This window comes from Acomys russatus, chromosome 17 (genome assembly GCF_903995435.1).
Source record: "Acomys russatus chromosome 17, mAcoRus1.1, whole genome shotgun sequence".
Classification (NCBI taxonomy): Eukaryota; Metazoa; Chordata; class Mammalia; order Rodentia; family Muridae; genus Acomys; species Acomys russatus.
The window spans coordinates 24,571,468-24,594,165 of NC_067153.1; the positions used below are offsets into that span (position 1 = coordinate 24,571,468).

Genomic DNA, 22,698 nt, shown 5'->3' on the forward strand with positions numbered 1-22,698 from the left:
GTCGAGACCCCTTTAGGGATTTCATGTCTATCCAATATTTACATTATAATTTTTGTTTTTGTTTTTTTTGAGACAGGGATTCTCTGTGTAGCCTTGGCTGTCCTGGATTTGTTTTGTAGACCAGGCTGGCCTCGAACTCACAGAGATCGACCTGCCTCTGCCTCCCCGAGTGCTGGGATTAAAGGCATGCACCACCACCGCCCGTCTACATCACAATTTATGACAGTAGCAAAACTACAGTTATAGGGTAGCAAGAAAATAATTTTGTGGTTGGGTTTCACCACAATGTGAGAAACTATATTAAAGTGTCACAGCATTAAGAAGGCTAAGTACCACCGCTCCGGAGAACACTGACTAATGCCAAATGCATCAAGCTGAAGAGCAGACGAAGGAGTAAATGTAAGCATGGCCTCAGTGGGTAAAGATCAGGAGGCTGTAGACTGTACATCATATAATATCTGGGTCCAGTAAATGATTGACAGCTAACTCTTGCTCAGCCCAGTTGGGGACTGATAAATGTTATTTATCACCCAGCTCATGATTTTCTCTGCATGTGTTGTGTGACTCCGGAGATGATGGGGAAAGAAGCAGACTTGATGCGTTATCACAGGACTACAGGGAAAGGTGTTTCTCATGTCCCTGTTGAAGCTAATTCCTATGAACGCATGCTCTTCCCAGGCTGAAAAACACCCAGAGCCTCCATCTGAGCAATGACCGTGTCAAAACAGCTATCAGAGAGACAAGACAGTCAGTAGACGTCTACATTTGAAGCCTGCGGTGTCGGTATGACAATCCTAGACAAACCCAGCTGCCAGGTTTGATCGTTAGTGGATCTAGGAAAAGGGTTTATAGGCTGGGATCTTGGGGTTCAGGGTGAAGATAACAGCTCAGGACTTGACCCAGGTGGCCAACAAAAACATCTAAGAATACTGCTCCCCGCCCCCACAAAATCAAAGAAAATAAATGTAACCTGGTAGGACTGTCCTCAGGTGGAAGAGCGATTGGGCTATGTTTTCAGAATCTCTGTTGAAGTGGAGCTTACAAGAAGGCCACTTTGAAGTCAAAGTAACTATTGAACAAATACTACAGTTTAAGGGGCTATTGGGTATCAGGCACTGGGTGGGTACTGTGCCAATATAACCTAAATTTAGAGAGCGTGGAGGACAACTATCAGAGAAGTCAGTGAGGGCCCAGACAGACTAGGTTGCGTTCTCAAGCTAGGGAGCAGGGACAGGATTAGGCTTCAGTTGAATTTAAAGACGGCCTGGGTCATGCTCAAGGCTTCCAGTCACCATTGTACCTTCGCTCAATGCCCAAGGACTTCTTAACTGTCTTTTTAGGAGGAAGCCTGATGAATTCTTTATACAACGATCCTTCATTTAGCTACAGCATGTAGTGGGGCTACACGTACCCTCAAGGGGCATGTTTTCAGTTCCTTCTTTTCAGTCCTTAGGTTTGAACCTGTGGCCTCTCACACGATAGGTAAGTGTTCTACCACTGAGCCATATTCTCGGTTCCCATTGGCACATCCTCCATATGAAGTGTGGCTTTTGCTACGCTGCTTCTGTGTTTCTGATGGAACAAATTCCAACATTGGTGAAGGATGCGAGTCCCACTTGGCATCCTTACTGTAATCAGGGCCACTCTCCAGCACTCCTCAATGGCGCCTCGTCTTTCAAGGCCGTACACGATGTGAGCATTACCATCCTCCGTCTTTCCAGATGACCTAGGCCTATTCTGTCTCTTCCTGCCCCAGAGACTGCATTTTCTCTCTCCCTTATTCTCTCCAGATGTGTAGACAGAAGCTCTTGTATACTGTATGGAAGTGTCACCTGTCAATAAAAAGCCGATGGCCTTTTAGCTGAGGCAATAAATAAGAGGTGGGGGTTCCAACAGAGAGAGAGAGAGAGATGAGATGGACTCTGAGATAGAATCCAGGTGGGGGTGGGGCTGAGGTGGAGATTTGCCCTAGACTCTGAGGAAGAAGGATGCATGAAACCGAGGAGAGGTAACCAGCCATGCGGCACACATAGAATAGAACAAATGGGTGAGATAAGTTATCAGCTGGCTGAGCTGGGGAACAAGCCAAAGCTTGTGGCCTAGGCATATAGTCAGTCATAAATAATAAAGTCCCAGAGTCATTATTTTGGGAACTGGGGCACAGGTGGAATAACCCACAGTTACACAGACACCCTCACTGGTCCAGATCGAGTGTTCTGCCTCTGGTTTAGGTCCAGATGGGACTATAAAAACACAAAAGGCATCCTCTTCCTGGGAACTTTAACACAAGGGAGCAGACATAGGTGTTGTTGGATTGTACACAGAGACATTTGAAATAACCCCAGGACAGGGTTGCCAATCCCAGACCTAGGAATGCAAAGGGACGTGGGGATGTTTCCAGAACAGAGGAGCGCATAGCTCCTGCTGATACATCTGAAGAAGCAGTGCAGGGCTGGGCAAGGGGTTGGGAGCCATATGCTGCTCTAGGCAGAATGGGTGCTCAGTCATCTACAAAGGGGTACACCCAGGTGTGGGGAAGCTGGCAAGAACAAGAGTAAACAGAAAGGTGGCTCCTTCTCCCCGTCTGCCTTCTTCGTGTCTCCTGTTAGCAAAACATAACAAAAAGACAACTGTTGTCTAGAAACGGCATTTTCAGAGTCCTACCCTTGTGTTCCAGAGCCAAGTACAGCACAGGTGCTGAGCTACACTGATGGCGCAGAATGCTGATCACAGCCATAACTGAATTTTTGTGATTATTTACTATTCGTCTTCTACCGCCAGGCTGCAGGCATGCCCATGCTGCAGGCTACATGTGTCCCAGGATAGCTATGAATGTGGCAATGTTGCATGGGAACATCAAAGCCTGGGCACCACCGAGCCTGGACTGTACGTTCACTGATGGAAAAGCTACAGTGACTTGCTTTAGTGCTGTCTTCATGCAGAGCAGGCATTCGAGATACAGAGAATCTTCAATAGTTATTCACTGAAATGGATTCGTGAAAGAAGTGGTACTAATGAGTTAGTAGAACACGTACTGAAATTCTTCTCTTTTAAGATTTATTTTTCAATTTATGTATAGAGCGGTGGATAGCTGTAGGTGCCAGAAGAGAGTGCCGGATCCCTGGAAGCTGGAGTTATAGGCAGTTGTGAGCCACCAGATGTGAACTCAGGTCTTCTGAAAGAGCAGGAAGCATTCTTAACCTTGGAGACACTTCTGCAGCCCGGGTCTGAGATTCTCCTGTAAGAGTTTGCCGACAAAGGACTTTTAGGACAAAGGGAACAAGAGAAGTAATTCCAGGTGTGGGGATGATATTTGACAAGGTGGCTCTGTGGTAAAGTGTTTGCTGCACAAACATGAGGAACCAAGTTCAGCCTTGGGCCTGACACATCTGTGATCCTAGCTCTAGGGAAGGGAGGGGTGTTGGAAGAGAGACAAAGAGAAAGAGAGGGAGGGAGGGACAGATGGGGAGGGAGGGACAGATGGGGAGGGAGGGAAGAAAGGAGAGAGAGAGGGAGGGAGGGAGGAAGAGGGGGGACAGAGGGAGGGGGAGAGAGAGAGAGAAAGAGAGAGAGGGAGGGAGGGAGAGAGAGAGGGAGGGAGGGAGGGAGAGGGATAGAGAGAGGGAGAGGGAGGGAGGGAGGGAGAGGGAGAGAGAGGGTAGAGGAGAAGAGTGCAGTAATGTTAGCAAGGCGTGAGCTAAAGACAGTGATGTCAGTCAAAGACTTGTCTCAGCCTTGTCCTACAGGACCCTAAACCAATAATTATTCTCCAGGCTTGCCACCCTCTTTGGGGACTCTGTCAGGCATTAGCTGCAGTGGCTGTCTCTCGGGATCGAAGAAATTCATACACCCTCCCGGGAGAGATGGTTTCCAAAAAATGAGAGAGATTTTCCTGAGAAGCAGCAGTTTGTAAGCCTCAGCAGTCAGCAACCACAGCACCGGAGATGGTATACCCACCTGTGCAGAGGGTTCAGGGTGAGGGAACGCACATCTTTCAGTGAAGGGCGGTGCCCACACTTCAAGGGGAACTGTGGCAGAGGTTTCTGGATCTTTCTGTGAGTGTAGGTTCCTTTTTGCTGCACTTGTGAATGATAGAGTGGATTCCTTTCATCTTGTGGGGATATATATATATATAATCAAACATGGCAGAAGCTAAAATGTTAATTGCCCACATTCCTGGGTAGCCTGGGCCTTGGCATGTCTTCTGGAGCCAGGAGCAACCACAGGCATAGCCTCAGCACCCCAGGGGCCCTCAAATGGCAGATTCCATCCCCACATGTCTCCTCTGTCGAAGAAAGACAGGCCCCTCACCCCTTCCCTAGCTGCCCGGCAGGTGCCCACTCAGTGGTGGCCTGGCAGCCTGCATCGAAGAATGTCACTCTGGCCTGAGGCCCAGCCTCAGACAAAAGCCCTTTTGGAGCTAAGCCTACATCCTCTGGCTGACAGGACCCTCCCCCGTCACCAACCAAGGAAGGCAGCTAAATTCATCTCTCTCCGACTGATGCTCCCCACAGGGCAAGGCTATCTCCCTACTCAGGAAGCAAAAGGAGTCTGAACCCTTGCTGGCTGCCTTTGGCTCTCAGACAAATAGCTGACTGTCTTCACAAGGAACCTGAGAGGATGATCAGACAGCATTGCTACAGACCAGGCCAGGGAAGCCTCCAGACACACATGTGCACAGGGACCTGGGGGGAGGGGACCCAAGAGCCAAGAACAAAGGACAAAGGCTGAGCCCCAAGCAAACCTTCACACCCAACCTGCCTCTGGCTGGGAGTTTAGAGTCATGCTGACGTGAGTTTGAATTTCTGCTCTGTTGTGAGTAGGATCCAGCCACGGGGCAGGTCCCTCAAGTCTTCACCATCTTTCTATGAAGAGAGTAATACCATGTGATTACCTGTTTTGAAGAACCCAGTCTTCTGATGCGCACTCCCTGGTCCATCATACAAGTGAAGTCCTTAAGCCTCCAGTTTGCAAATGAATGGTTTAGTAAAGTCCTTCAGTTGCTAGCATTCTACTTGCTAGGCTTTCAAACTGGTACATAAGAGACCTCCTCCAAGGCTGACCCTAAAGCCTGCATCTCCCATAAGCATGGCCTTTGTTGTTCGGGATGCTAACGACTACTGCAGCTCTTTGTTCGGTGTCTTTTGGCCGACTGTCAGCTCATGGGAAAGTGTTGGCACTGAAGCCAATTTGAATTGATTCGGCAAGTGAAATTTCAAGGGACAGTGCACAAGGTGTCTCAGAAAGCTAGAGCCTGCCGGACTCTCTGTCATCTGCTCACAAGCGCCCAAGTCAGGTTCTGATGGTGGGAGACTTGTTTTCACATTTGGTATTTTAGTCCATCTTCGAAGTGACGTTCGGAGGTTGATATTGATCTGCCTGCTTTGCAATTATCCCATTCACACATAAGAAAACCAATACGGGCTTAAGTGAAGTCTGGAGGGGGGAATATGGCGTACCTACTGCTTTGGTGGTGGGATCTAGGCTTTTGTTTAGGAAGCGTTATTTCAACAATTTACTGAGCATCTATTCTGCTTCCGGTTTACTGTGATATATATATGAATTACAGTATAGTGAACACCTCACGGTTAGAGAGGCAGGTGTGTAAACCACACAGTGTGATATGCCTTATAGCATACACACCTCCACCAGCCTCACCACCCTCTCCTTGCTCCAAGTTGCTTTGAAGCATTCACAGCAGGCTTCCATGTAGAAGGCAGCATGGCTCTACTTCCTGGTCAGGTGATGAACTATGGCTGGGCCGCTGTTCATGGAGCTGAGCACTTACAAAGTGGGGCTGTGATAATGACTTTTGTGTTACACGTCAGAAGTCTTGAGATATTCGTGGTTCATATACGTAAGGAAAATCCTCAAGTATGAATTGTCTCTGTTAATCAGAGATCACTGTTGTAAGTTGAACTATGGCTCCTAAAGAGAGATGGTTGAAGTCCCAATTATCATATTCATAACTATGACTTTATTTGGAAATAGAGTCATTGAGTATGTCATCAAGTTAAGTAAGTCATAGTGAATTAATATGGAGCCTAAACCCAATAATTAGGAGGCTTGGAGACTCTGACTTTTGGGAAAGAAGGCCACGTGACACAGAGGAGGGGTCAGTGACACAATTGCAAAGCTCCAGATGCCCTGGAGCACCTATAGTGACATGGAAAGTCCTCCTTGGGACCAGAAGGAACTAATCCCGCTGACGCCTCGACTCTTCCTACTCAACTATGAGATAATCAAGTTTGCTTTCAGTTACCCAGGTTGTGCTTCCAAGAGGGATTATTATTTCCGGAGCCTATTGCAGCCTCTTGGTAGAAGGGAGACAATGTTCCCACTCTCTCGCTTCTAACTTAATTGCTTGGCAGCCTTTCTTATTTTCGGCTTATCTGGGTCATCTTTCTGCCTTTCTGGGCCAAATGTCTTAGTCTGTGTCCCCTCAACAGAGAAGTCATGAGTAGAATCTAGGGCCAGAGGACAGGGAAGGAGTGTGTGTGTGTGTGTGTGTGTGTGTGTGTGTGTGTGTGTGTGTGTGTGTGTGTGTGTGTGTGTGTTGGGGTGATTCAAATAACTGACTAACTGAGGTGCCTATTAACAAATCAAAGTAGACACTGGCCTGCTAGGTTCTTCCAGCACCCCTCAGTCTCTGTCAGTTACAGGGCCCTGCTGGCTGGCACACGCCCCTCCCCAGCCCCTTTCTTGAACTTTCCGGCCCAGCTGTTGGGCTGGGCTTCCCTGCCCACAGCTCCTCTCGCCCCTGTATAACTCAACCATTTTAGCTGTGCCAGTCTGTTGGCCAGTGTGTTTGCCCAGCCCCACTCTCTTGCTTAGCGGTTCCTCACCCCTTTCCTCTCCCCTCCCACAGCCCACCCCAGTCTGTTCATGGTCACTCTGGACTCTCCTCAGTGCCCCTGCCTCTGACTGGGTTCTCCCTTTTATCAACAGTAAGTGTTCTCCTCCGCCATACCTAGAAACAAGGCATGGCCTTTCTTTTTTACTTATATGTTTTATTAAAATATTACCTGCACCCATTCTTCTCTGCTATTAATGGTTTTTTTTTTTTTTTAAGCATTACTAGCCTTTTTGCTAAAATCCCAGTTCTTGTTACATAAATAACTTGGATTTACTTTATGAAATTTAAGAAACACCAGAAAGTAAATGAAATAAATAAAAATCAATCTACCCACCATATACAGGCGGCCACCTTCTTTGAGTGTGAATGTACTTTCTTTCTCATAAACCAAAGCTCCACCTTGCTGGCATATGTGCTTTCTTCATCTCTTCTTTGATAAACACAGATTGTTTTCAGGAACATACTTGAGACCTATTCTGGTGTCTCCCTTTATTCCACGTTTCCACTCTGTGTTCCTCATCCCAAGCCAGTGGGGGGGCCAAGTCCCCAACAAAGGAGTCAGCTCTCTCTCTCCAGCTGAGTTCATCTGGAAGGCCCTGGTATAACAAGCAGCACAAGGATAACAGTGTACTCCGCAGAAGTTCCCGTAAGTGTGGCCGATCCTTTCCCAGCAGACATCCAATTTACTGATGCTAAGATTTCAGATGTTAGGAACTGAGTTCACTACACTCCTTCCTTCTGCAAAGACCTTGTTTCAGGATGTCCCTTCACTCCTTAAGGACCTACGCTCCCTTTCTTCTCCCGGGGTCACATCCCTCCCAGCCAGCATGATTTATCTCCTGGATCCTTCCTGTCAGTCCTCGGGATCCTTATAATATAGTGAATGTTCCTGTGTGGGTGTGCATCTATTTAACAAATGGATTGTTACTGTGCTCCAAATAAGATCCTATTCCTGCTTATATCCCGACACCATATTTTTTTTTTTGGTCTGCATTCCTATGTAGACTCCAGGTTGTTGCTTCCAAACACAGCACACCACTGCTCACCAGCATCCCTCCATTCGCTCCCACAGCCCTGGTGAGACACACATCCCGTTTTCTGACATCCTACTTTACACCCAGCACAGTAATATCACAAGCAAACTGTGCTGCATGCACTGTATAACCCCGCCCCCCTGCCAGTCCACATTCCTCAGTTCAACAGAGTGACCCTAACTCCCTAAGAGGTGCTTTGAAGCGGTTATGGTTCGTCTGAAATGGTCCCCGAAGGCTCTTAGTTTGAATACCTGGGCTCCAGCCAGAGCAGATGTTTGGAGGGGAGTGGTGGAATCTTGGGACGGTGGGTCCTGGCCTTGAGAAGTCGGCCGCTCACTAGAGATGGATAGTGAAGGCTACAGCCTGCCCTGCTTCCAGTCCTGTGCCAGCTCCTTCATCACCGAGGTGGGAGGAGCCTCTGTCACATGTCCGTCTCCATCAGGGCCACAACAACTTCATGCATTATTAACATCTGAAACTGTGACACACACACACACACACACACACACACACACACACATCTCTCTGTCCAAACTTGCTTCTGTTAGGTCTTTTGACATAGGAGTGAGAAAAACAACTACTACAGGTTATGCTTTTTCATGGCTTTTTTTTTTTTTTTTTTTTTTTTTTTTACTGCTAGAGTCATAGATTGCATAACAAAATACATAACAAGAACCACACAGGCTACTGATGACAGAGCACTGCGTATGTGCTATGTTCTCTCCTAGGCCTCATTGGAGCGTTAGCGCATTCAACAGTATGTGAAGCCAGCTTGGACCAGCTTGCAAGAGCTGATCATTAAATTTTCAAGAACTTTGGAAGCCGGTTATGAACAGCAGTTATTAAAAACTATATTATGTAAGCTCACAATTAAATAAATTGCATTAAAACAACAAATGCAATAAAAGCTCATCAGTTCCTAATTACTCCTCCGCCCTTAACTGTTATCTGGGCTCGCCTAACCTCCTGTATCTGTGCTGTGGGGATGCCGGATAACGATGCACATTTCTTCCCAACTCCACATTCAGAGACACCGCAGTGCTACCTTGAAATCAGCTGCTGTGGGAGCATTTGTACTGTGGAAATGAGCAGGCACTGCAAATTGAGTTCTGCCTCAAGAGGCAAGTGCTAAACACCGATCACTTAATCCTTACACCATCCCTACAGACTGATGTCTTCTCGTTTTACAGATGAAAAAGATAAGATTTGGAGAAGATAAATATTCCAAGTCTTAAAGCTAATCCAAAAGCAAAAAGGTAGCGTTAGAACTGTGACTTTAACTCATTACGTTCCTGAAAAGATATAGGCTACAGACACTAGTGTTGTTCATCCCTCAAGAGAGCATTGGTATTAAAGGCTAATCTCCAGAGGGGAACTGTTTGGAGGTAATAGAACCTCCTAGGGGTAAGGCCTTTTAGATCATTGATGGAGAGGGACACCTGTGGTAGCTCTCTTGTGACTCTTTAGATACTGTCCTGTGACCCCTCCTCAGGAGAAGGCTATTATTAATGAAGTAACCCTGGCCTGACACATGCTATTTCTCTCTGCTTGCTATTACCTGAGCTCCGGCCATGATGCACCGCCACCTGACAATCTCACCATATGCCACACCCATGGTCCTGACGCTTGGGTTTTGAACTTCTAAACCTGTAAACTAAGGCAACATCTTCTCTTCACAAAGTTATCTGCCTTGGAATAGGGATGAAGGCCCCCACAAATCCACCTTAAAAAAGGTACCATAGAACAATCAATGCACAGGCAGTAGGGTGTGGTTGTTCTCATCCTAGTGCAGACCAGAAAACTAAGCAGATGGGTTGGTGTTATTGGTTCAAAATTACATAGGTAATAAGGAAGAAGCTAGTGGGATACAGCCAAGACTTATGTTCCCACAGCCAAAACACTTACCCACACTGAGATCCTCTTGAGAAGTGGAATGGCCAGGACAGAGGCAGCAATCGTCTCAATCGTCTCCATCATCTCCATCGTCTCCATCATCTCCATCGTCTCCATCATCTCCATCGTCTCCATCATCTCCATCATCTCTATCGTCTCCATCATCTCCATCGTCTCCATCTCCAGGTCTCAGCCCCACCTCCTGTCTCTTTTGCCACATGATATTTTAGCTCCCATTCTCCCAAGTCTTACTTTGTTTCCCTCTTTCTTCTTTGCTTTGCTAACTCCCACCTCAGAGTCCCCAAATTTGCATGTCTTCAAACTAAAGGACTTGCCCAGGCTTACAATGACTGTGTTCCAGAAAGTGCCAGCTTCCCAGGAGATAACATCTGACTGGGACAGCTTGGGTGACTCAGCTGCTTTGGCTCAATCAACAAGTCCAGCAAGGTTGCTAGGCACGTACCCCTGGGGACAAGATGAGACACTGAGGGTGTGTGGACTGTAACACCCTGCATGTGCCTCCAGCCTTCCTATTGGGCACCCAGCCAGTGGGACCCTGTGATGCAAGCAACAAGTACAGAATTAACCACTCCCTGGGTCTCAGAATGAACACCACATATACTTAGTCAGTTAACAGAGTAACACCTCAAAGTGCATTTCATTATCATCATCCTTTACTGAGAGAGATACAAGGCACAGAGAGGTTTAGAAACTTGCCCATGATCAGTAGCCACAGAGGATGAGTTCCAGTTTACCCTGCAGATACCCAAAGCCCAGATACTCAGAGTCCTTGCATGAAATGGCATGCTGCTTGCAGGTGACCTATACCCATCCACTAACCATCTCTAGATTGGTTATCTTGTTGCTTTGAATGCTGTGCAAGTGCCCATCATACCACATGGTTTAAGGGACAGCAACAAAGGCAAAAAGTCTGGACAAGTTTATGCCATACAGATGTTTCTCCAACTAACTTTTTGACCCACAGTTGACTGGATCGTAGGATCCTGAGGCACAGAGAATAAAGAGCAGGGTACATTTAGCAAGTGGTATGGCCTGAAGTCCAGCCTCAACTGGCTATTTTTCATATGGACACTCTAATCCACTCTGCTCCCAGCCTGTAGGTGACCAACTGCTATGAGGACCAAATCAGAGCTCTATAAACTCCACTTACAAATGAGTGTTCCTATGCTGTCTTTTATGATGGAATCGATGCAGGAACTGCATATAAAAAGCAGACTAGAGGCACACTGTAGGTCAGCTGGCCTTTCCAGCCTTCTCCAACTTTCATCCCAGGAGAGTCACGAGTGGCCTTACTCTGTCTCCTCAGGAGAACTATGGTGAACATGCTGTTGGTGGTCATGCCTATGCACATACTCACACAGACACACAGACAGACACACACACACACACACACACACACACACACACACACATAAAAAAATAAAATAAAACTTTTTGCTGCTGGCCTTGGTGGGGAGGCTGAAGTAGGAGGATTGTAAATTCAAGACCGGCCTGGGCTATGTAGTGAGACTCCACAGAACCAACAAACATACCTCAAAGTCCAAGCATTTCTGGCAGTGCACATTAGGCTCCTCATAGACCCGAGCTGTTCTGTCAACCTTGAAATAACCCCTCCCTGTGGCAAGTTCTGCACTCACCCATCGTTTCACTTCTCCCATGCTCAGGCACCTCTGGAGGGGCAAGCCCTGTTCATCCTGTAGGATTCAGCCCCGCTGTCATCCCAGAGGCCTTCTCAGAGCTCATCTGCTTCCACATTGCCCCCACTCTTTCTTCACCTTCCCCTGAGGATTAAACTCTGACCCCACATTCTTAAAGTTCACTGAACTGGTTAGATAGATAGATAGATAGATAGATAGATAGATAGATAGACAGATGGATGATGGATAGATACATGGATGGATGGATGGATTTTTATTTTGTATGTGTGTTGGCAGGTGGGAAGATGTACTGCACATGTGCCACAGTGAGCATGTGGAGGTCAGAGGTCAACTTTCCAGAAAGCCAACTCTCCTGCTGCCATCTGAGCACTGGGGTTCACACCCAGTTCATCAGGCTTGGTAGCATGCACTTCTCTCTACTCGTGAGCCATCTCCTTAGCCTGGGCATTTTATTTTTAATCACTAGTTATTTTTATTAAAACATCTCCTTGCAATAATTTTTAAAAACAAATAAATAAAACCAGAAAAATCTTAATAAGGTAAAAAAAAAATCACTTGTAATTCTTCAACACACATAAATGTTTCTTCTTCACACCTTAGGGCAGTAGGGATGGGGGTGGTATGTGTGTGTGTGCATGTACGTGTGTGTGTGCGTGTGTGTGTGTGTGTCCTACTTCTCCACAACCCTGCTGGCCAACTGACCATCATGATGGCCTGCTGGCTGGATCTCACTTATTTTAAGCTAACGACGGAGCTCAGCAGTGAAGCCCTACTGTGTTCTCAAGATTAATTCTTCTACCCCACTCTTTTTCATAGGAACACCTGCACAGAGCCTCACATAAGCATCAGAGCTCTTGCCTTTAAGAACAAAAAGCCAACAATGTTCTTCAGTAAGAAGCCTCCAGCAAACGGTGGTTAGCTCCCTTCTCGGAAAAGGAAGTTTATTTTTACTTTTCTGGGGCAGGGCTTACTCCAGCAGGACATTTACTGATGACTGAACTCTGCATTGCTAAGAGTGAGGGTGGAGCTGAGCCTAAGCAAGAATAGGGGTATTGGAGGAGGGGTTTACAGGATGTACAGAAAAGCCACTCAGTCAAACAGCCAGCATCTTGGGAGTTGAACAATACCCACTCACAACAGATCACCCCCGCTGGGCTTGTTTACTGTGAACATTCCCTCGCAGAGGGGTAGAGAGTGTCACAAGACACTCACGGAAGGGGAGATCACCCACACTCCAGTGAGTGATCCCTCCATCTGCTCTGTCAGGAAGTCTAATATAGGTGGAACTGTTCCTTTTTGGGTGGCTGAGTCCTAGGAGGAGGGGAGACAGAGGCCATCCACCTCTTGTAAGGAATTTTAAGAACAGGCACAATTGCTAAAGCTTGGTTTAACTTGGCTTAACATCTCCCATTTATTAACAGCAGAGGTTGAACACATTCCAAATACAGCAGGTTTCTAAGTGATGCTACCTTCACATGTGCTTCCCCCACCCCGCTGAAGTTCTGAACAATCTGAAATAAGAGGGCTGTGCCGGCGGAGAGGCCAGAGCCAGATTAGATAGTCCAACTTTGGCTTATGACGTGAGTGGACCTCCTTCTCTGATGAGCAAAATCAGCCTGACTCAACACGTGGGTCTCAGTACTGGTCTCCCCAGAAGATTTTATGATATAGAGGAGCAGGTCAGAATGTATGACTGAGGCAGCAACTGGATTCCAAATGAGAGACAGAGGTCTGGAGGGTACAGGGAGGGAGGGAGATAGATAGATAGATAGATAGATAGATAGATAGATAGATAGATAGATAGATCTTATGTGTGAGGATAAATAAAGACATCTTTCTACCATTGCACCCTGCTTATGTGTATGCCTGTGTGCATATGCATACGTGTGTGCGTGTGTGTGCATGCTTGCATGCCTGTGTGCCTGCGTGTGTGTGTGTGTGTGTGTGTGTGTGTGTGTACGTGTGTGTTTACTACTCCAAAACTTGTCAACCAGGTAATTCACTCCTCCTCCCTAGAGAAGCTTGAGCACAGAACCAGAAAGAAGCCAAAAGTGTTACATGCATTGGTGTCCCCTGATAAGGAAACACAAAGCAAGGGTGAAAGGAAGTTCCATGTTTGAGCTATTGTGCTAGGAATTTTAAGTCTTTTAATTAATTATGACCAAACCTGTAAGTGTATTGGTTTAAACCGAGAGGCGCAAAGAGTACAATGACGTTCAAACTGCTAGTGGCGGAACCAGGGTTTTTAAAAATATAGGTTTGTCTGAATCTATATCCCTTACTCTTCATATCACAATACTGTGTGCTCCTAGCTGTCCTTATGAAGTCATGCATTTATAAGCAGAGTCTGCCTTGTCTCAGACCCCTGCTAACAGATACATGCAGCTAATTCAGGAGTACTGGCCACAGGCATAGTAAAACACACACACACACACACACACACACACACACACACACACACACACACACACACACAATTAAAAGGGTAGAGAGACTGTAGATCTCTTCCAGTGGTCAAGGAGGTACAAGCTTTCTTTCAGCTGGGCTTTGAAGCCTCAATTTCCTCTTTGGCTTCATCCTGTGCATCTCCCCACATCCTATGGACCACTCTATCTTTCCCAAATGCACTTCTTTGGTCCTGTCTCTTTGCTTCACTATTGTCAGTGCCCCCTCTGTCTTCACTACATCCCCAAGTACCCATACAAGCTCAGAACCTAGATCAGTCTCAACTTACATTAGAGGATGATTAAATATTTGCTGCGTGGATATGCCCAAGTTTTATTTAAGATCAAGGTCTCTCTTACCCCTCTCCCTCCCTCCACGCTCTTAGCTTGACCTCATAGCCCAGGCAGAAGAATGATTTGTCTCTCCCATTAAATTGCAAACGCCTTGTGTGGAGGCGTATGGATGACACAGTAAACAGTAGTAAAAGTGAAAAGCAAGTCGGTCCAGGTTGGTATTGCCATCCTTGTTTTAATACTTCCCAGAGGCCTTTGTAGGCCAGAGAAGAAGGTTGAGCAGTCAGGGGCTCAGCTACGCTGGGCCCACAGCAGCCTCTGTGCCTGCACTGCATCAGAGCTGTCAAGCCAGAGCTTTCCTAGGCGTTCTCAAAAAGCATTTGTTTCACAGATTCTAAGTGTGTTTTTTTCAACATGTCGGAGGACGGAGTACATTTTTATTTCTTGAATGATACCAAAAAAAAAAAAAAAGTAATCTGTTTTATAACCAACACATCATTAGATTTAAGGGAATACATCACTAGCCATAACTAGAAAAAAGAAAACACAAATGGTTGAGTTCACTCTTACTAATAATCAAAGGAATGCAAATTAGCTCTGTGAAGGGGAGAACATGGCCTCTGTATGTGACAAGGATCCGGTGATGAAAATGTCATGTGATTGGAGACTAAAGGAAGGAAATAGGTGACTCCATACAGGATCAAGGAACCACTGCACTGGTGTAAACTTGGGGGTAGGTATTTGAAAACTTTTGATCAAAAGGAACAAAACTATTCTTGCCCTCTAACCTAATATTCCACTTCTAGGAATTTATCCTGGAACAAATTCCTGGTTGTACTTAGGTATTCTTCTGCAAGCATAGTCTCTGAATCTTTATTGACAGTGTAAGGATTGTGAGCAAATTGCATTTGGCAGCTATTGATTAAATAAATAGAGGTGATTTTACATAGTTGAACAATATACAATACTGTTAAATAATTACAAGTAATTTCAAGTGTGCATCTCTATGTATGTACAAGAAAGGTCATTTACAAGAAAGGCTTTGTTTTAGTTAGGAAACTCAGTTTTCTTAAACAATCTTTTCAGTTTTTGAGATAGGGTTTCTCTGTGTTATCTTGGCCGTCCTGGACTTGCTTTGTAGATCAGGGTGGTCTCGAACTCACAGCAATCCGCCTGCCTCTGCCTCCCAAGTGCTGGGATTATAGACGTGTGCCACCACGCCTGGGCAAAACTCAATTTTATTCTGATTCAATTCTCCTTTCAAAAACAATTTCAGCTTGAAAAGCACCAAGGCATGACTGAGGAGGACCAGGGTTAATGAAATCCCAGGTGCTCCTTTTTCACAGCTCAGTTAGCGTCTAAAAGCAAGCAATTCCAGTGTTATTGCTTTGTTCTTTAAATGAGATTATTTTGAAATACTTTCTAATTATCATTATTTCTTTTTTCCTTTTTTCTTTTTCTTTTTTTTTCTTTTTTTTTTTTTTTGAGACATCGAGGAAGATGATTTATTGTACATGAGTTACCTTAGCCACAAGTAAACAGAACTGATCCAGAAGGCCAAAAGGCCAGAGCAGAGGGCCAGTGGGTCTGTTTTGGTTGTAAGGAAGGCAGTCAGTTCGTCAGGTATTCTCCGCAAGATGATGCTCCAGGTCCACTGAGCCTTAGTACCGACATCAGCATACAGTCTGATAATGTGTACCAGCGTCTCTTACCTCTGCAGCATCCCTTACTTCTGCTCCTGAAGCCTTCAGCGGTGCACACGATAATTTACTTGGGCCTCTGCCTCATCTTTCTTCTCTTGCACTCCAGTCTGTGCATTCACTTCTGCCACTTAGCTCTCATGGTGCAGGAGTTTTCAAGAAAGATGACGCTCAGGCCGAGCTATCATTACTTCTAAGTTTCAAAAATAATACAAACAACTCTGTACTTTACCCAGATTGACCAATTTTATTGTATTTATTTATTTATGAGGAGCAGGTGCATCATAGCACGGTATGGAGGTCAGAAAACAACTCTGAGAGTTGGTACACACACACACACACACACACACACACATACACAGGGGTCATAGAGATTAAACTCAAATCGTTCATCTTGGCAGCAAGCACCTTTATCCACTGAGTGGTCTCACTGGTTGCCAGTTTTGATGGAGCTTTATTTGTTTCCCATGCACAGTCCTGTTTTCTCTCTTCACCTTGTGCTTGCATGCCTTAGCTTCCTCTCCTGCTGCTGTGATTAGATTGTTCTGATAAAAGCAACTTAAGGGAGAAAGGGCTTGTTCTGGCTTGCAGTCCAAGTGCACAGTCCATCAGCATGAGAAAACCAAGCAACAAGCTCGGAGCAGCTGGCCTCACATGCCATCCACAATCAGGAATAGAGAACGACTTGTCCCTGCCCAGCTCACTTTCTCCACGTTATGTGGTCCAGGCTCCCCTCCCTAGGCAATCAGTTAACATATCAAGAAGCCCAGAGGCTCACCTTCCAGAAGCTTCTGAATTCTGTCTAGTTGGCAATCAACACTAACAATCACACAGTTATGTTCATAATTAAGTTATATAAGCAAGTTAGCCTTTAATGTCTCATAAGCATTTCTTTTCTTAAGATTATATGCATTTTGGGGGGGTTCAAAGAACAGAGTATATAGTAAAATAGAAATTAAATTACAAAGTACAAATGAATTTAAGTAAGTGTAGAGCTGGTTCTCTCCTACTATATGTGACCCAGGGATCTAACTCACATTAGCAGTCTTAGCAGCAAGCGCTTTCTCTCCTGGGCCATTTAAAAAGCCCAGTATGGTTTCTTCTTCTTCTTCTTTCTTCTTCTTCTTTTTCTTCTTCTTCTTCTTCTTCTTCTTCTTCTTCTTCTTCTTCTTCTTCTTCTTCTTTTGTTGTTGCTGTTTCTTTTGTTTGTTTTTTGTTTTTCTGTTATTGTTGTTGTTGTTGGGGTTTTGTTTTTGGGTTTTGTTTTGTTTTGTTTTTTGAGACAAGGTTTCTCTGTGTATCCCTGGCTGTCCTAGGATTCACTTTTGTAGACCAGGCTGGCCTCGAATTCACAGATATCCACCTGCCTCTGCCTCCCAAATGCTGGGATTAAAGGTATACATCACCACACCTGGCATGAGAAGCCAGTCTACATTTTTTAAAGGACCACTAACAAAACTGAGAATTTTAACATTGATTTAATACTCTCATCTAAGCCACGGTCACTATTCTGAGGCAAGTGGCCCCACAGTGCACGGCGTTCACTTGACAGGCCTCTGCCAAGGATTCATCAGCCTTTCCTGATGTGAATGACTTTCAAGGGCAAGGGCCTTTTTTTCGCGGGCCATCTCCAGCTCAGGTGCTGAGAGGCTTGCTTCGTAGTCGGCTTCAGTTAATACATTTGGATCTAATGTCACCTAGGTAACATGGTAACCTTCTCAGGGCATCACATCCAGAGACACACGGTGTCTGTTTGTCCCTCAAGAGCAGTGCTCTTAACTTTTGTCACTAGTAATCACTACTGGTGTGCCTGCGTGTCTATGTGGGGAGGGGAAAGAGGAATATAAGACTCTGTAAGCTTCCGATTCTTAACTAGAATTTTCCCCTCCTACTAGAATTCAATGGTGAATCTTGCATACATCCAACTATATTATGTAATATAATGTATATTTACTATATAGTCTAATTTCTAATTAATTCTCTGTTTTAAATGTATACAGTGCTCTATCTGCATGTACACCTATGCCCCAGAAGAGGGCATTATATCACACTATGGATGGTTGTGAGCCGCCATGTGGTTGCTGGGAATTGAACTCAGGACCTTTGGAAGAACAGATAGTGCTCTTAACCTCTGAGCCATCTCTCCAGCCCTATAGCCTAATTCCTAATGGAATCCACTCTTCATTCCTTCTACGTCTATTAGTTACAAGAAACATCTCCACATATCTTGGTTTACTCCTAAAACAGACTCTGGAAGCTTATTTTTACACAACAGGCCATAAATTCATCGTCACCCAAATTTATCTCCGTGTTCGAAACTGTTGTAGAGTTGGCTGTGGGGTCCCACTCAAGCTGGCTTCTATGCCTTTTTGAAATGCCCCCATGATCCTTTGCCCCCTTCTACTTCTCATATTTCTTTGGCACAACAAGACATTCCAGACTTATCAGCCACTTCTCCAAGGGGACTGGGTTGCCTCTGCTGGCTAACTGCGTTCAGAAGCTGAGATCTGAGCTGTGGAGCTGTTTCATTTTTCTTCTCAGTTATCTGTGTCTTCTTTTTCAAAATAATCAAATGCACATGCCTTCACAACACAGAAGAGTTCTTTTTTTTTTTTTTTTTTTTTTTTTTTTTTTTTTTTGCCTTAGTCTTCGAGAGGAGAAAAAGAAGTCAAGGGGGGGGTGAGCTGTCACAAATCCCCCAAGGAGCCAAAATTCCTTGGCCCTGGAAAAAAAAAAGAATCATTTGCCAACTTTTCAAATGCCAGAGGAAGTGGCTTCCAAACAGAGGCTGGCCCAGGAAGTTCCTGAGGGGGCCAGCGAGGGCAGGGGGACACTGTCCTTCATCCTCAAAGGGCAAGGAGGCCTAGACAGTGTCTATTTGCTGGGTAGAAACAACACGTCAAGTGTAAAGACCCTGAAAGATGGCCCTACAGAGACGACAACAGGGCCATAACACACTGCCAACAAGAGATAGGACAGTGGCCCCCAGCCCAACCCCTGACTTTCTACTGACACCTGACAAGCAGGCTGGCACCCTCTCCAGTCTCTCTGAACCCCCAAAATGTCCATCTCTCCTTGCCCTGGGAACAAACTGACCTGTAAGAAAGGGCTTATTGTCTAGCGACTGCAGGTGCTCATGTCTCCTTAACTATTCTGGTTAATTCTGAAATGCCACATGACCAACCCCTCTCTTGCCCAGAGCAACTACTGGGACCTTCACCTCCACTGCCAAAAGAGCCCTGCTTGACCTCAGAAGCCCCACCGTGGACCTGAACGACATACTCCACTTCAGAACAGTCTGAGGCAGAGATCACGGGAGACATTTGGGCTGCAGCAGCACCAGTAGCTTCCGAGGAAGCTATCCCGGCTTCAGGAAGGGTCTCTGAGGAAGACTGACCTCACTGTACTTTGCAGGAGCTGTCTTAAATTGCAGAGGGAACTCTGCACACCCTCCTTTATTTCTTCATATAAGCTTTTTCAGTGGGGATTGGGGATTTGGTGAGAGAGCGCTTGCCTAACAAACACAAGGCCCTGGGCCCTGCCCTCAACTCAGAAAGCAACAAACAGAAAACCCCCTATGTTTCTTATAGAAACTTTATCTGATGGGAAACTCATATCGCTTCTTAGAAAACCTGCGCTGCATAGCTCTACCTGGACTCTGGTTTTGGTTTGGTTTGGTTTGGTTTTTCCAGACAGAGTTTCTCTGTATAGCCTTGACTATCCTCGACTCGCTTTGTAGACCAGGCTGGCCTCGAACTCACAGTGATCGGCCTGCCTCTGCCTCCCAAGTGCTGGGATTAAAGGCATGCACCACCACTGCCAGGTCTCTACCTGGACTCTGAATGGAGTCTGGACTCATAGTCCTGTCCCCTTGCTTCTGTGTGAGCTAAGGAGGAGAGAGCTATGGTAGTTTCATTCCTGGTGTTTCTCTGCTAAGACAGTCCTCCATGACAAAGTTCAATATGTGCCAGGAAGGGAGGGGGAGGGGAGAGGGAGGGGAGAGGGAGGGGAGAGGGAGGGAGGGGAGGAAGGGAGAGGCAGATAGCCCAATCAGGAAGTGTTCGCTGCATAAGCATAAGGACATGAGTCTAATCCTTACTGAGGAAAACCACACCGGATTGGAGAGTTCCAGCTAGTGAGAGACTGTCAGGAGCGCAGAGAGATAGACAGGCCCTGAAGTTAACACTTGAGATTGACCTCTGGCCCTCCAAATGCACGTGCACATATGTACACACACGCTGACTAAGGCCAATATTAGTAAAAGGATACTGGGACACTGATTTGTTTTGAGACAGAGCTCACTGATAGACCACTGCCTTAGCCTGGTATAGGACCCTAAGCTCTATCCTAGACACTAAGTAGCTACTAATAATGCCCACACAGCACAAGTGACCATCCTGGCAGCTGGCCCTCTGCCCCAGGCACTACCACCCACTTCTGTTTTCACTGTCTAGAATGGCATTTATTTGTATACTTACTTCCATTTTATATCTTCAATCTTGTCCGTTTGTCTCATATTCCACCATAACAGAGAGGGGCCTATCCCCTGCCTAGAGCGCTACACAAGCCCTGGTGGCATGTGACACAGGGTTGGCACTGCTGGGTCAGAGGAAGGGATGGAAGCAGAGGGGAGATGACACTTCCCTTCTGAAAGCTCATATCCATCCTTAGGGCTTTGCTTTCAACCACCTTGCAACTCGCATAGCAGATGAAGGGCTTTCCCTTATTCCTTCCCTGGGACCCTCTTGAAGAGAGTGACAACTTCCCGGGTACTCTCTCACCCTCTTCTCTCTGTTGCCTTCCTCCTCCCACCTCACATAAAATGCTGAGTGCCCACCCGATGCCCCATATTCTGGATGCTAAGGATACAAGTAGGACTTGGGTATAGGGTCCTGATGACCCCCCCAAAGAGAGCCATGGTCCAGCAAAGTGCTTCAGCTCCATCTAGGATGCTGCTGCCTTGAGCTGGCACTGTGCAGCGTGTTTACTAAAGCACTCAGGAGCTGGCTCCAGGCTAAGCGAGGCGAATGTGGTAGAATTCTGAGATGCTTCGAATCTGGAATGCTCTACTTGATATAAATGGCAGCCATCTGAACTTACTGCGGCAAGGGTGCTAAAGCTGGTTCTGGGTAAAAGGATGAAGGCGCTCTATCACTGCCTATGAGATAGAGGGAGACGGAGGGGAGGGAGGCTCCCAGCTCTTCTGCAAGATGAAGTGCAAAACTTCTTCTCTAGGGCTGAGGGAGAGGGGAGGGTGGAGAGCAGGGGGGGGGGCCGGCATTTCTCAGCTGATGCTCCACAAGTATTTTTCCCTCAGAAGTAAAAACGTTTCATAAGTCACGAATTAATATTTCAGAATTATCCATAAAGTCTGATTCAAGGGAGGGGGAGGAAACCACCAAAATAATAATGCGAGCTTTCTGTGCACACATGGGAAACAGCTTTGGAAGGCTCTGTTTAGACGGATCACAAAGTGGAATAGTAGGGAAGTGGGTTAGGGCTCTAACTTGGTACTGGAGTGCTTGCCTAGCATGCTTAGGGGCCTGGGTTTCATTACCAGATCTGCACACAAAAAATAATGCGGTAGCTCTAGAAAAACTGAAAAGAACAAGACCCAAGCAGGCAAACAGTAAGGGATATTAGTTTTGCTCAGAGAGCAGACTTAAGTTCTCAAGGAGCACATCGATGATTGAACCTGTTTTTTTCCCTAAGATTTAAACTTTACTAAATCATAATTTTATATTGCTTATTATTACACCATATGGGAGTGGCGGTGGCAGAGGTGGCGGCCGGAACTCGTGCATTCACAGTAATGAGCTATGATCGCGCCATCCCTGTCTTCTCGCCCAATGGCCACCTCTTTCAAGTGGGGTATGCGCAGGAGGTGCTCAAGAAGGGCTCCACTGTGGTTGGTGTTCAAGGAAGGGATATTGTTGTTCTTGGTGTGGAAAAAAAATCAGTGGCCAAGCTACAAGATGAAAGAACAGTACAGAAGATCTGTGCTTTGGACAATAATGTCCGCATGGCCTTTGCAGGCCTCACTGCTGATGCAAGAATAGTCATCAACAGAGCCTGAGTAGAGTGTCAGAGCCACCGGCTGATTGTGGAGGACCCAGTCACGGTGGAGCACGTCACCTGCTACATTGCCAGTCTGAAGCAGAGTTATACCCAGAGCAACAGGGGCAGGCCATTTGGAATCTCTGCTCTCACTGTGGGTTTTGACTTTGACGGTACCCCTAGGCTCTGTCAGACATACCCCTCGGGCACATACCATGCTTGGAAAGCAAGTGCCATAGGCCAAGGCGCCAAGTCAGTGCATGAATTCCTACAGAAGAACTACACTGATGACGCCATCGAGACAGACAATCTGACCATCAAGCTAGTGATCCAGGCACTCCTAGGAGTGGTCCAGTCAGGTGGCAAGAACATTGAGCTTGCTGTCATGAGGCGGCATCAACCCCTCAAGATTCTAAATCCTGAAGAAATTGAGAAGTATGTTGCTGGAATTGAAAAAGAAAAAGAAGAAAATGAAAAGAAGAAACAAAAGAAAGAGTCTTGATGAACTGAGTGTCAACGGGAACATCTTTCAGCCTCGATCGTGAGTAAGCCTCAGTGTTGCGGGCCTTCTGTCTACTTGTCCAAGAACCCAATAAACTACATTTTTTAATTCCTAAAAAAAAAAATATTACACCATATGGCCAAGTACCATTTTCCTCAACCCTTTCTCTAAGGGGCAGCATCATTATTTTTTCCCAAATTTGTAACTATTCTAAATAACTCATATAGTGACATTTCTGC

General features: G+C 46.0%; 1 pseudogene; it reads left to right on the forward strand.

Annotated features, from left to right (window-relative positions):
- The first annotated feature begins 21,712 nt into the window (after positions 1 to 21,712).
- Positions 21,713 to 22,497, forward strand: LOC127201212 (proteasome subunit alpha type-7-like; annotated as a pseudogene).
- The last annotated feature ends 201 nt before the right edge of the window (positions 22,498 to 22,698 follow it).